This window comes from Triticum dicoccoides, chromosome 1A (assembly GCF_002162155.2).
Source record: "Triticum dicoccoides isolate Atlit2015 ecotype Zavitan chromosome 1A, WEW_v2.0, whole genome shotgun sequence".
Taxonomy (NCBI): Eukaryota; Viridiplantae; Streptophyta; class Magnoliopsida; order Poales; family Poaceae; genus Triticum; species Triticum dicoccoides.
In genome coordinates this window covers 365,617,664-365,630,701 of record NC_041380.1, presented here as the reverse complement: position 1 = coordinate 365,630,701, position 13,038 = coordinate 365,617,664, and the positions used below count along the sequence as shown (strand labels likewise).

Below are 13,038 nucleotides of genomic sequence, written 5' to 3'. Positions count from 1 at the left end.
GTATATGATACAGCCGGAAGGTTTTGTCGATCCTAAGAATGCTGACAAAGTGTGCAAGCTCCAACGCTCGATTTATGGGCTGGTGCAAGCATCTCGGAGTTGGAACATTCGCTTTGATGAGATGATCAAAGCGTTTGGGTTTACACAGACTTATGGAGAAGCCTGCATTTACAAGAAAGTGAGTGGGAGCTCTGTAGCATTTCTCATATTATATGTAGATGACATACTTTTGATGGGAAATGATATAGAACTCTTGGACAGCATCAAGGCCTACTTGAATAAAAGTTTTTCAATCAAGGACCTTGGAGAAGCTGCTTATATATTAGGCATCAAAATCTATAGAGATAGATCGAGACGCCTCATAGGTCTTTCACAAAGCACATACCTTGATAAGATATTGAAGAAGTTCAATATGGATCAATCCAAGAAGGGGTTCTTGCCTGTGTTACAAGGTGTGAAATTGAGCTCAGCTCAATGTCCGACCACGGCAGAAGATATAGAAGAGATGAGCGTCATCCCCTATGCCTCAGCCATAGGTTCTATTATGTATGCCATGCTGTGTACCAGACCTGATGTTAACCTTGCCGTTAGTTTGGTAGGAAGGTACCAAAGTAATCCCGGCAAGGAACACTGGACAGCGGTCAAGAATATCCTGAAGTACCTGAAAAGGACTAAGGAAATGTTTCTCGTTTATGGAGGTGACGAAGAGCTCGTCGTAAAGGGTTACGTCGACGCTAGCTTCGACACAGATCTGGATGACTCTAAGTCACAAACCGGATACGTGTATATTTTGAATGGTGGGGCAGTAAGCTGGTGCAGTTGCAAGCAAAGCGTCGTGGCGGGATCTACATGTGAAGCGGAGTACATGGCAGCCTCGGAGGCAGCACATGAAGCAATATGGGTGAAGGAGTTCATCACCGACCTAGGAGTCATACCCAATACGTCGGGGCCGATCAAGCTCTTCTGTGACAACACTGGAGCTATTGCACTTGCCAAGGAGCCCAGGTTTCACAAGAAGACAAGGCACATCAAGCGTCGTTTCAACTCCATTCGTGAAAATGTTCAAGATGGAGACATAGAGATTTGTAAAGTACATACGGACCTGAATGTAGCAGATCCGTTGACTAAACCTCTCCCTAGAGCAAAACATGATCAACACCAGAATTCCATGGGTGTTCGATTCATCACAATGTAACTAGATTATTGACTCTAGTGCAAGTGGGAGACTGTTGGAAATATGCCCTAGAGGCAATAATAAAAGCATTATTATTATATTTCCTTGTTCATGATAATTGTCTTTATTCATGCTATAATTGTGTTATCCGGAAATCGTAATACATGTGTGAATAACAGACATCAACATGTCCCTAGTGAGCCTCTAGTTGACTAGCTCGTTGATCAACAGATAGTCATGGTTTCCTGACTATGGACACTGGATGTCATTGATAACGAGATCACATCATTAGGAGAATGATGTGATGGACAAGACCCAATCCTGAACATGGCACAAGATCGTATAGTTCGTTTGCTAGAGTTTTCCAATGTCAAGTATCTTTTCCTTAGACCATGAGATCGTGTAACTCCCGGATACCGTAGGAGTGCTTTGGGTATGCCAAACGTCACAACGTAACTGGGTGACTATAAAGGTAGACTACGGGTATCTCCGAAAGTGTCTGTTGGGTGACATGGATCAAGACTGGGATTTGTCACTCCGTATGACGGAGAGGTATCACTGGGCCCACTCGGTAATGCATCATCATAATGAGCTCAGAGTGACCAAGTGTCTGGTCACGGGATCATGCATTACGGTACGAGTAAAGTGACTTGCCGGTAACGAGATTGAACGAGGTATTGGGATACCGACGATCGAATCTCGGGCAAGTAACATATCGATAGACAAAGGGAATAGCGTACGGGGTTGATAGAATCCTCGACATCATGGTTCATCCGATGAGATCATCGTGGAGCATGTGGGAGCCAACATGGGTATCCAGATCCCGCTGTTGGTTATTGACCAGAGAGTCGTCTCGGTCATGTCTGCTTGTCTCCCGAACCCGTAGGGTCTACACACTTAAGGTTCGGTTACGCTAGGGTTGTAGGGATATGTATATGCAGTAACCCGAATGTTGTTCGGAGTCCCGTATGAGATCCCGGACGTCACGAGGAGTTCCGGAATGGTCCGGAGGTAAAGATTTATATATGGGAAGTCCTGTTTCGGGCATCGGGACAAGTTTCGGGGTTATCGGTATTGTACCGGGACCACCGGAGGGGTCCCGGGGGCCCACCGGGTGGGGCCACCCATCCCCGGGGGCCACATGGGCTGTAGGGGGTGCGCCTTGGCCTGCTTGGGCCAAGGGCACCAGCCCCACAAGGCCCATGCGCCTAGGGTTTCCAAGGGGGAGGAGTCCTACTAGTGGACACAAGGACACGTTCCGCACCAGAGTGGTACGGCAACCCTGTCTTGGAAATCATGTTGTTAGACAACGGTGAACCTTCGAACTATGAAGAAGCGATGGCGGGCCCGGATTCCGACAAATGGCTAGAAGCCATGAAATCCGAGATAGGATCCATGTATGAAAACGAAGTATGGACTTTGACTGACTTGCCCGTTGAACGGCGAGCCATAGAAAATAAATGGATCTTTAAGAAGAAGACAGACGCGGATGGTAATGTGACCATCTATAAAGCTCGGCTTGTCGCTAAGGGTTATCGACAAGTTCAAGGGGTTGACTACGATGAGACTTTCTCACCGGTAGCGAAGCTGAAGTCCGTCCGAATCATGTTAGCAATTGCCGCATTCTATGATTACGAAATATGGCAAATGGACGTCAAAACGGCATTCCTTAATGGTTTCCTTAAGGAAGAATTGTATATGATGCATCCGGAAGGTTTTGTCGATCCTAAGAATGCTGACAAAGTGTGCAAGCTCCAACGCTCGATTTATGGGCTGGTGCAAGCATCTCGGAGTTGGAACATTCGCTTTGATGAGATGATCAAAGCGTTTGGGTTTACACAGACTTATGGAGAAGCCTGCGTTTACAAGAAAGTGAGTGGGAGCTCTGTAGCATTTCTCATATTATATGTAGATGACATACTTTTGATGGGAAATGATATAGAACTCTTGGACAGCATCAAGGCCTACTTGAATAAAAGTTTTTCAATGAAGGACCTTGGAGAAGCTGCTTATATATTAGGCATCAAAATCTATAGAGATAGATCGAGACGCCTCATAGGTCTTTCACAAAGCACATACCTTGATAAGATATTGAAGAAGTTCAATATGGATCAATCCAAGAAGGGGTTCTTGCCTGTGTTACAAGGTATGAAATTGAGCTCAGCTGAATGTCCGACCACGGCAGAAGATATAGAAGAGATGAGCGTCATCCCCTATGCCTCAGCCATAGGTTCTATTATGTATGCCATGCTGTGTACCAGACCTGATGTTAACCTTGCCGTCAGTTTGGTAGGAAGGTACCAAAGTAATCCCGGCAAGGAACACTGGACAGCGGTCAAGAATATCCTGAAGTACCTGAAAAGGACTAAGGAAATGTTTCTCGTTTATGGAGGTGACTAAGAGCTCGTCGTAAAGGGTTACGTCGACGCTAGCTTCGACACAGATCTGGATGACTCTAAGTCACAAACCGGATACGTGTATATTTTGAATGGTGGGGCAGTAAGCTGGTGCAGTTGCAAGCAAAGCGTCGTGGCGGGATCTACATGTGAAGCGGAGTACATGGCAGCCTCGGAGGCAGCACATGAAGCAATATGGGTGAAGGAGTTCATCACCGACCTAGGAGTCATACCCAATGCGTCGGGGCCGATCAAGCTCTTCTGTGACAACACTGGAGCTATTGCACTTGCCAAAGAGCCCAGGTTTCACAAGAAGACAAGGCACATCAAGCGTCGCTTCAACTCCATTCGTGAAAATGTTCAAGATGGAGACATAGAGATTTGTAAAGTACATACGGACCTGAATGTAGCAGATCCGTTGACTAAACCTCTCCCTAGAGCAAAACATGATCAACACCAGAATTCCATGGGTGTTCGATTCATCACAATGTAACTAGATTATTGACTCTGGTGCAAGTGGGAGACTGTTGGAAATATGCCCTAGAGGTAATAATAAAAGCATTATTATTATATTTCCTTGTTCATGATAATTGTCTTTATTCATGCTATAATTGTGTTATCCGGAAATCGTAATACATGTGTGAATAACAGACACCAACATGTCCCTAGTGAGCCTCTAGTTGACTAGCTCGTTGATCAACAGATAGTCATGGTTTCCTGACTATGGACACTGGATGTCATTGATAACGAGATCACATCATTGGGAGAATGATGTGATGGACAAGACCCAATCCTAAACATAGCACAAGATCGTATAGTTCGTTTGCTAGAGTTTTCTAATGTCAAGTATCTATTCCTTTGACCATGAGATCGTGTGACTCCCGGATACCGTAGGAGTGCTTTGGGTATGCCAAACGTCACAACGTAACTGGGTGACTATAAAGGTAGACTACGGGTATCTCCGAAAGTGTCTGTTGGGTGACATGGATCAAGACTGGGATTTGTCACTCCGTATGACGGAGAGGTATCACTGGGCCCACTCGGTAATGCATCATCATAATGAGCTCAAAGTGACCAAGTGTCTGGTCACGGGATCATGCATTACGATACGAGTAAAGTGACTTGCCGGTAATGAGATTGAACGAGGTATTGGGATACCGACGATCGAATCTCGGGCAAGTAACATATCGATAGACAAAGGGAATAGCGTACGGGATTGATTAAATCCTCGACATCGTGGTTCATCCGATGAGATCATCGTGGAGCATGTGGGAGCCAACATGGGTATCCAGATCCCGCTGTTGGTTATTGACCGGAGAGTCGTCTCGGTCATGTCTGCTTGTCTCCCGAACCCGTAGGGTCTACACACTTAAGGTTCGGTGACGCTAGGGTTATGAAGATATGTATATGCAGAAACCTGAATGTTGTTCGGAGTCCCGGATGAGATCCCGGACGTCACGAGGAGTTCCGGAATGGTCCGGAGGTAAAGAATTATATATAGGAAGTGCTATTTCGGGCATCGGGACAAGTTTCGGGGTTATCGGTATTGTACCGGGACCACCGGAAGGGTCCCGGGGGTCCACCGGGTGGGGCCACCTGTCCCGGGGGGCCACATGGGCTGTAGGGGGTGCGCCTTGGCCTAGATGGGCCAAGGGCACCAGCCCCTATAGGCCCATGCGCCTAGGGTTTCCACCATGGAAGAGTCCATGTGGTGGAAGGCACCCCTAGGTGCCTTGGGGGGGAGGGAAACCTCCCCTTGGCCGCCGCCCCCCCTAGTAGATGCCATCTACTAGGGCCGGCGCCCCCCCTGGCACCCCTATATATAATGGGGGGGAGAGGAGGGATTTCAGACCAGCCCCTGGCGCCTCCATCTCCCCCCCGTTACGTCTCTCCCTCGTAGTCTCGGCGAAGCCCTGCTGCTGTGACGCCCTGCATCCACCACTACGCCGTCGTGCTGCTAGATCTTCATCAACCTCTCCTCCCCCTTGCTGGATCAAGAAGGAGGAGACGTCTCCCGTCCCGTACGTGTGTTGAACGCGGAGGTGCCGTCCGTTCGGCGCTGGTCATCGGTGATTTGGATCACGTCGAGTACGACTACATCATCACCGTTCTTTTGAACGCTTCCGTGCGCGATCTACAAAGGTATGTAGATGCATCTAATCACTCGTTGCTAGATGAACTCCTAGATGATCTTGGTGAAACGAGTAGGAAAATTTTTGTTTTCTGCAACGTTCCCCAACAGTTTATTGGTTTCTAATAGAGTTTTTGCTTTGTACTTCGATTGTGTGATGAACTGTTACTTATTCATGAGAAGTATATGATAAAAGTCCTATGTTTAATTTTGTTTCTGCTATAATAATCAACATGATGCTTCTATGTCCGTATTTTGTTTTTATCGACACCTCTCTCTCAAAGAATGTGGACATGTTTTTCGATTTCGGTTTTTGCTTGAGGACAAGCGAGGTCTAAGCTTGGGGGAGTTGATACATCCATTTTGCATCATGTTTCCTTGTTGTTATTTATAATGTTTTATCCATAATAATGCTTTTTGGAGTAATTCTAATGCCTTTTCTCTCATAATTTACAAGGAACACACCAAGAGGGAGAATTCCGGCAACTGGAAATCTGGACCTGGAAAAGCTACGTCAAGCCACCTATTCTGCACAAATCCAAATGAGCTAAAACTTTACGGAGATTTTATGGATTATTTAAGAAATATTGGAGTCAATAAACACCAGAGGGGGGGCCACCGCGCCAGCCCCCCCTGGCGCGCCCTGGTAGGTTGTGGCCTCCTCGGCCCACCTCTGGTGCCCATCTTTTGGTATATAAGTGGTTTTGACCTAGAAAAAAAATAAGAGGAGGACTTTCGGGATGAAGCGACGCCGCCTCGAGGCGGAACTTGGGCAGGAGCACTTTTGCCCTCCGGCGGAGCAATTTTGCCGGGGGAACTTCCCTCCCGGAGGGGGAAATCATCGTCGTCATCATCACCAACAACTCTCCCATCTTGGGGAGGGAAATCTCCATCAACATCTTCACCAGCACCATCTCATCTCAAACCCTAGTTCATCTCTTGTATTCAATCTTGTTACCGGAACTATAGATTGTTGCTAGGGGGTGACTAGTAGTGTTGATTACATCTTGTAGTTGATTACTATATGGTTTATTTGGTGGAAGATTATATATTCAGATCCATTATGCATATTAATACCCCTCTGATCATGAGCATGTTTATTGTTTGTGAGTAGTTACTTTCGTTCTTGAGGTCACGGGAGAAATCATGTTGCAAGTAATCATGTAAATTTGATATGTGTTCGATATTTTGATAGTATGTATGTTGTGATTCCCTTAGTGGTGTCATGGGAACGTCGACTACATGACACTTCACCATATTTGGGCCTAAGGGAATGCATTGTGGAGTAGTAAATAGATGGTGGGTTGCGAGAGTGACAGAACTTAAACCCCAGTTTATGCACTATTCCATAAGGGACCGATTGGATCCTAGAGATTAATGCTATGGTTAGAATTTATTCTTAATACTTTCTCGTAGTTGTGGATGCTTGCGGGAGGGTTAATCATAAGTAGGAGGCTTGTTCAAGTAAGAACAGCACCTAAGCACCGGTCCACCCACATATCAAATTATCAAAGTAGCGAACACAAATCAAACCAATATGATGAAAGTAACTAGATGAAATTCCCGTGTACCCTCAAGAACACTTTGCTTATTATAAGAGACCGTTTTGGCCTGTCCTTTGCCTCAAAAGGATTGGGATACCTTGCTGCATACTTGTCACTATTATCTTGCTATCAAACTACTCGCTACTTACAATTTCAGCACTTGCAGGCATTACCTTACTGAACACTACTTGTCATTTTCTTCTGCTCCTCGTTGGGTTCGACACTCTTACTTATCGAAAAGAGCTACAATTTATCCCCTATACTTGTGGGTCATCATGTCGGAACTCGCTCCCATAGTTCATTTCCCGAGAATCTTACATTGTCATCTCGTCAATTTGTGTTGCACCTTTTCTTCTTAGGTATCCTAAGTCTGAGGTATCCTGACACCAATCAGATCTGAATCTCGGTCAGATATGATGGTTGGAACATATTTCCAAGAGTTATAGCATTGGTCTTTATACGACCCGGTAAGGTGATGTCAATCCCAACACACCTGGGCGGAGGACCTATTGTTATAGTATCCTTTTTAGCAAGTTTAGCCATTCTTCCATGAGGAAATTGTAAGACTTATTCTATAAGTTGTTCCTGATGAATCCTTTGTGTATCCAAGTCTGACCTTTGCTTGAAAGACCATGTCAATGCTATCTCGAAGCTTGTCTGTGGTACTCCGTTCTTCAATAAGAACATTGGAAGCGCAATGCTAAATGTTTCTTAATCGATTATCCTAACAACGTTGTATGGGTAACATCATGAAATCCCTTGCCCCTTTACTTAATTGTTCGTCTACTTGATGTCCTAACATGGATGGGAAAGATATACTCTTGATACTCGAGTATAACCACAATTTCCTTTCCATTATCCTGATTACTATACTAATCACTTTTCCTTTTCATTGTTTTGTTTGACCTTTCTTGTGATCTATATGATCTAAGAAGTAATATTCTTCTGTTTATGTAAACACCTTGGTGTACAACTGTGTCAGTAAGACCCTGTTACTATTGGTGGTGACATTCTGGTAACCACCGATGGACGGGAACTTAGCCTATTGGCCCGCCTCGTTCAACGAGCAGGATAATGGTTCTCTTCATCCCTTGCCCTTGGTATCGATGTTGTTGCTGATATAACTGACAGACTATCCTCTGACAAGCCTTGCTATCATAACTGTGCAAGATGTCACCGCTCTTTCTACCTTTAACTCCCATGGTGGGCCCATAACCCACAGTTCCACAGGATCGAAACCTGACTCTCTTGTACATCCATGTTTCTAAAAGTGAATCCTCATGCTTGGCTTCATATGTAGATCATGAGCCACCTTCCGAAAGATCACTGATTCTAGTATCAGACACAATACTTATTCTCATTGCTCTGAACCCTTTCACGCCCTGTTTCAGGCATCGAACGATTGCCTGCCCGCCCGAAACTTCCCATGATACCTCCTTACTTTTCTCTCTATATTTTCTTAAGTTTCCATTCGAGAGTTACTTTCCGCCACCTTCCCCGATGTTATCAACCAGATAGTCAACCTTGTAGCCGTTCTTTCGAAATACCCCCCTTATTCTTTGTAAGTACGATGAGTTCCCGAAGAAAGGGCGACAACTTCATCATGATGCATTGATGCATAGGAATGAAGAAATCAACGCTATGGATCGACCTCTTCGAGAAAAGCAACCAAGACCGAGAAGACTCGATAGATTTTCGTAACCACATCTTTCCCCTTACTCTACCTCTTAAATCTTGGGACGAGATTTCTTGTAGTGGAGGAGATTTGTGACGCCCGGATAATTAAGCTACAGTGAACCTCTACTAATGATGTCACGTCACCTCCGTTACTGTTGCTAATCTCGCGTTAGTTCAAAATCGATTCAAAATCCAAATTCAAAAACAAGTCAAACAATTAAAGTTTTCAAAAGTCAAAACTAAAATGTTCTTATTGTGACAAATAATTCACAAGATATATTGGTGGAGAAACCAAGTCTTTATAAAATGTTTAAATGCACTAAACTATTTAAATCAATAGCTAAAACCAATAATTAAATGTTTTTTATAATATATAAAATATTAAACTAATTTATTTGGGAGTCCAAGTTATTGTGGCATTAGCATAAGTAGTAACACTATTTTAGGAACTAATTTTATATTTTATAAAACTATAGTAAATAGAAAATAAAATAAAACAGTAAAAAGAAAATAGATAAAAGAAAATAAACCAAAAAATTAAATAAAAAGAAGACAAAAGCCTGCCCCCTCCCCGTGGGTCGTTTGGGCCACCAGGCCGCCCACCAGGTCGGCCCCCTCCCCTGCTATAACCCTAGGCCTCACCTGAATCCCTCGCTCGATCCCACCTCGTTCTCTCGTCCTCCCACACCGCCGCCACCACACAACGCACACACAGGGGAGAGGAGCTTCTCGCCCTGATCCCCATGGCCGCCAGCGACCGCCTCGAGCCTCCTCGCGCGCGCCCCTTCCACCGCCGACGGGCCAAGCTGACCCAACAGCTCCCGGCGCCCTGTTTCTCCGTGCCGCGCCCGATGCCCCGCCGGCAACCTTGACCTCCAGCCATGGCGCTCGCGCCTCCTCTTGCCGGCCTACTTCGCGCCGTCGTCTCCCTCCGGCTGCCCCGAGCTGTTCCTCATCATCGATGTAAGCGCCGCCCTATTTCCCCTCTCTTCCCTGCCTCGCCTAGCTAGCCGTAACCGAAGCCGAGAGCCGGTCGTGGCCATGCCGCCGCGGCCAAGCTCGTTGTCGCCGCTGTCATTAACCGCTGGACGAAATGCTGCTACCGTCATGTTCGTGGAGGCCCCAGGATGTAGCCTGGCCGTTTTCCTCACACAATCTCTTGTTTCACCGGATCCGTCGAGCGCTTGTTTCGGCTGCCGCTAGACCTCGTCGCTGGCGTCCATCCCGGCACCTCCAGTACCAACCACTAGCCCAACTCGATGTGCGCCAACGCGCTCGTCCTACTGATGCTCGTGGGTGACCGAATGGTCGCCGGAACACAACTCCGGCGAGCCTCCACCGTGTACTGTGGCTGCCGGCGACTAAACACCAATGCGCTGACGTAGCACCATTAACCCAGCTACTAATGACGCCCTATGCCCCTGACAAACGGGACCCACACCTATTTAATTACAGACATAATTAACAGACTAATTAAACTAATCCTGATAGCCACTGGCGGTGGGCCATGCAACTGTATCGATTAGGTTTAACTCCAATAAAATTTGTTAGTAATTTGACCCACTCACCACTAGGCCCCACCCTGGCAAACTAAGTTAATTAGTTTAAATAAACTCTGTTAATATTGCCATTGTCTATGACATGTGGCCCCTCCTTGACCAGTCAAAGTGCTGACTGTGTATCACCTAGCCAATGACAGATGGCCCCCACCTACACTGTTCATTGTTGATCTGGGCCACTTTGACTGCTGAGAAAGCAGTTGACTAGACCCACCAGTCAGTCTCTAACTGGGTGTAATACTGGGTGCACTTAACGAAATAGCTATTTAATAATTTGAATTTAATTAAATACACTAATGTCAGAAATATATTAAAACTTTGAAAATTAATATAAAATAATCCGTAGTTCAGATGAAAATACTTTGTACATGAAAGTTGCTCAGAACAACGAAACAAATTCGAATACGTAGCCCGTTCGTCCGCCACACACCCCTATCATAGTGAACATGCAACTTTTCTCCTCCGGTTCAACTGTCCGAAAACGCAAAACACCGGGGATACTTTCCCGGATGTTTTTCCCCCTTCGTCGGTATCACCACCTACCGTGTTACGGCACACCTGGCACCGTCACTTGCCATGTCATGCATCGATATGCATCTATTTGCATTGTATTCATTGTTTCTTCCCCATCTTCTCTCCGGTAGACTACGAGACTGACGCCGCTGCTGGTGCCCCGATTGGCGATCGACTACGTTGTTGATGACCCCTCCTTGCCAGAGCAACTAGGCAAGCCCCCCCTCCTGATCAACCCGATATCGCCTATTCATTCTCTTTACTGCTTGCATTAGAGTAGTGTAGCATGTTACTGCTTTCCCTTAATCCTATTCTGATGCATATCCTGTCTTTGCTACCACTGTTGTTACCTTTACCTGCAATCCTAAATGCTTAGTATAGGATGCTAGTATTTCATCAGTGGCCCTACATTCTTGTTCGTCTACCAAGCTATACTATCGGGCCGTGATCACTCGGGAGGTGATCACGGGTATATACTTATATACATAATATGTTATACTTGGTGACTAAATTCGGGTCGGCTCATAGAGTACCCGTGAGTGATTCACGGATTGGTACCAAAAGGATGTTTGTCCCGACGGCCCTCTGAGTGGACCTTTGTGGCGGAGCGACAGGGCAGGTTGAGACCACCTAGGAGAGAGGTGGGCCTGGCCCTGGTCGGCGTCCGTGGTTACATCAATTAACACGCTTAACGAGATCTTAGTATTTGATCTGAGTCTGGCCACTGGCCTATACGCACTAACCAACTACGCGGGAACAGTTATGGGCACTCGACGTCGTGGTATCAGCCGAAGCCTTCTTGACATCAGCGACTAAGCGGCGCGCGCCGGATTGGACCGTAAGCCTGCGCTTGTATTAAGGGGGCTAGGTCTACTTTCAGTCGCGTTCACAATGTGCAGGTGTGCAATGGGCGATGGGCCCAGACCCCTGCGCGCATAGGATTTAGACCGGCGTGCTGACTCTGTAGTGTGCCTAGGTAGGGCTGCGATGTGTTGATCTTTCGAGGCCGGGCATGACCCAGGAAAGTGTGTCCGGCCAGAGGGGTCGAGCGTGTTGTGTTATGTGGTGCACCCCTGCAGAGAAGTTTATCTATTCGAATAGTCGTGTCCCTCGGTAAAAGGACGACCCAGAGTTGTACTTCGACCTCATGATAACTAGAATCAGATACTTAATAAAACACACCCTTCCAAGTGCCATATACAACCCGGTGATTGCTCTCTAACAGGGCGACGAGGAGAGGATTGTCGGGTAGGATTATGCTATGCGATGATACTTGGTTAACTTACCATCTACTCTCTTCTACTGCTTCAAGATAGAGGCTACCAGAAGCGTAGTCTTCGATAGGACTAGCTATCCCTCTCTTATTCTGGCTTGCAGTTCAGACCACGGATACTATCCATTTCATTGATACCAATGCATATGTAGTGTAGATCCTTGCTTGCTAGTACTTTGGATGAGTACTCACGGTTGCTTTGCTCCCCCTTTTTCCCCTTTCTATACCCGGTTGTTGCGACCAGATGTTGGAGCCTAGGAGCCAGATGCCGCCTTCAACGACTTCTACTACATTGAAGGTGCCTACTACTACGTGCAGGCCGCCGACGATGACCAGGGGTAGTTTAGGAGGATCCCGGACAGGAAGCATGTGCCTCCTTCGATCTATATCCCAGTTTGTGCTAGCCATCTTATGGCAACTTGTTTAACTTATGTCCGTACTCAGATACTGTTGTTTCCGCTGACTCGTCTATCATCGAGCACTTGTATTCGAGTCCTCGAGGCCCCTGGCTTGTATTATGATGCTTTTATGACTTATTTTATTTTTAGAGTTGTGTTGTGATATCTTCCCGTGAATCTCTGATCTTGATCGTACACGTTTGCGTGTATGATTAGTGTACGGTCAAATCACGGGTGTCACACGTTACTCCGTTCTTTATGAACTTAATACTCTAGATGAATGCTGGATAGCGGTCGATGTGTGGAGTAATTAGATGCAGGTAGGAGTCGGTCTACTTGTCTCGGACATGATGCCTATATACATGATCATTGC

The 13,038-nt window shown here is 46.2% G+C and overlaps 1 long non-coding RNA gene across 1 annotated transcript; it reads left to right on the top strand.

The window, feature by feature from the left end:
- The first annotated feature begins 9,588 nt into the window (after positions 1 to 9,588).
- Positions 9,589 to 12,724, top strand: LOC119273363. Its single transcript, XR_005134836.1, has 2 exons — positions 9,589 to 9,885; positions 12,512 to 12,724. It is a non-coding gene; the product is annotated as an uncharacterized LOC119273363 (long non-coding RNA).
- The last annotated feature ends 314 nt before the right edge of the window (positions 12,725 to 13,038 follow it).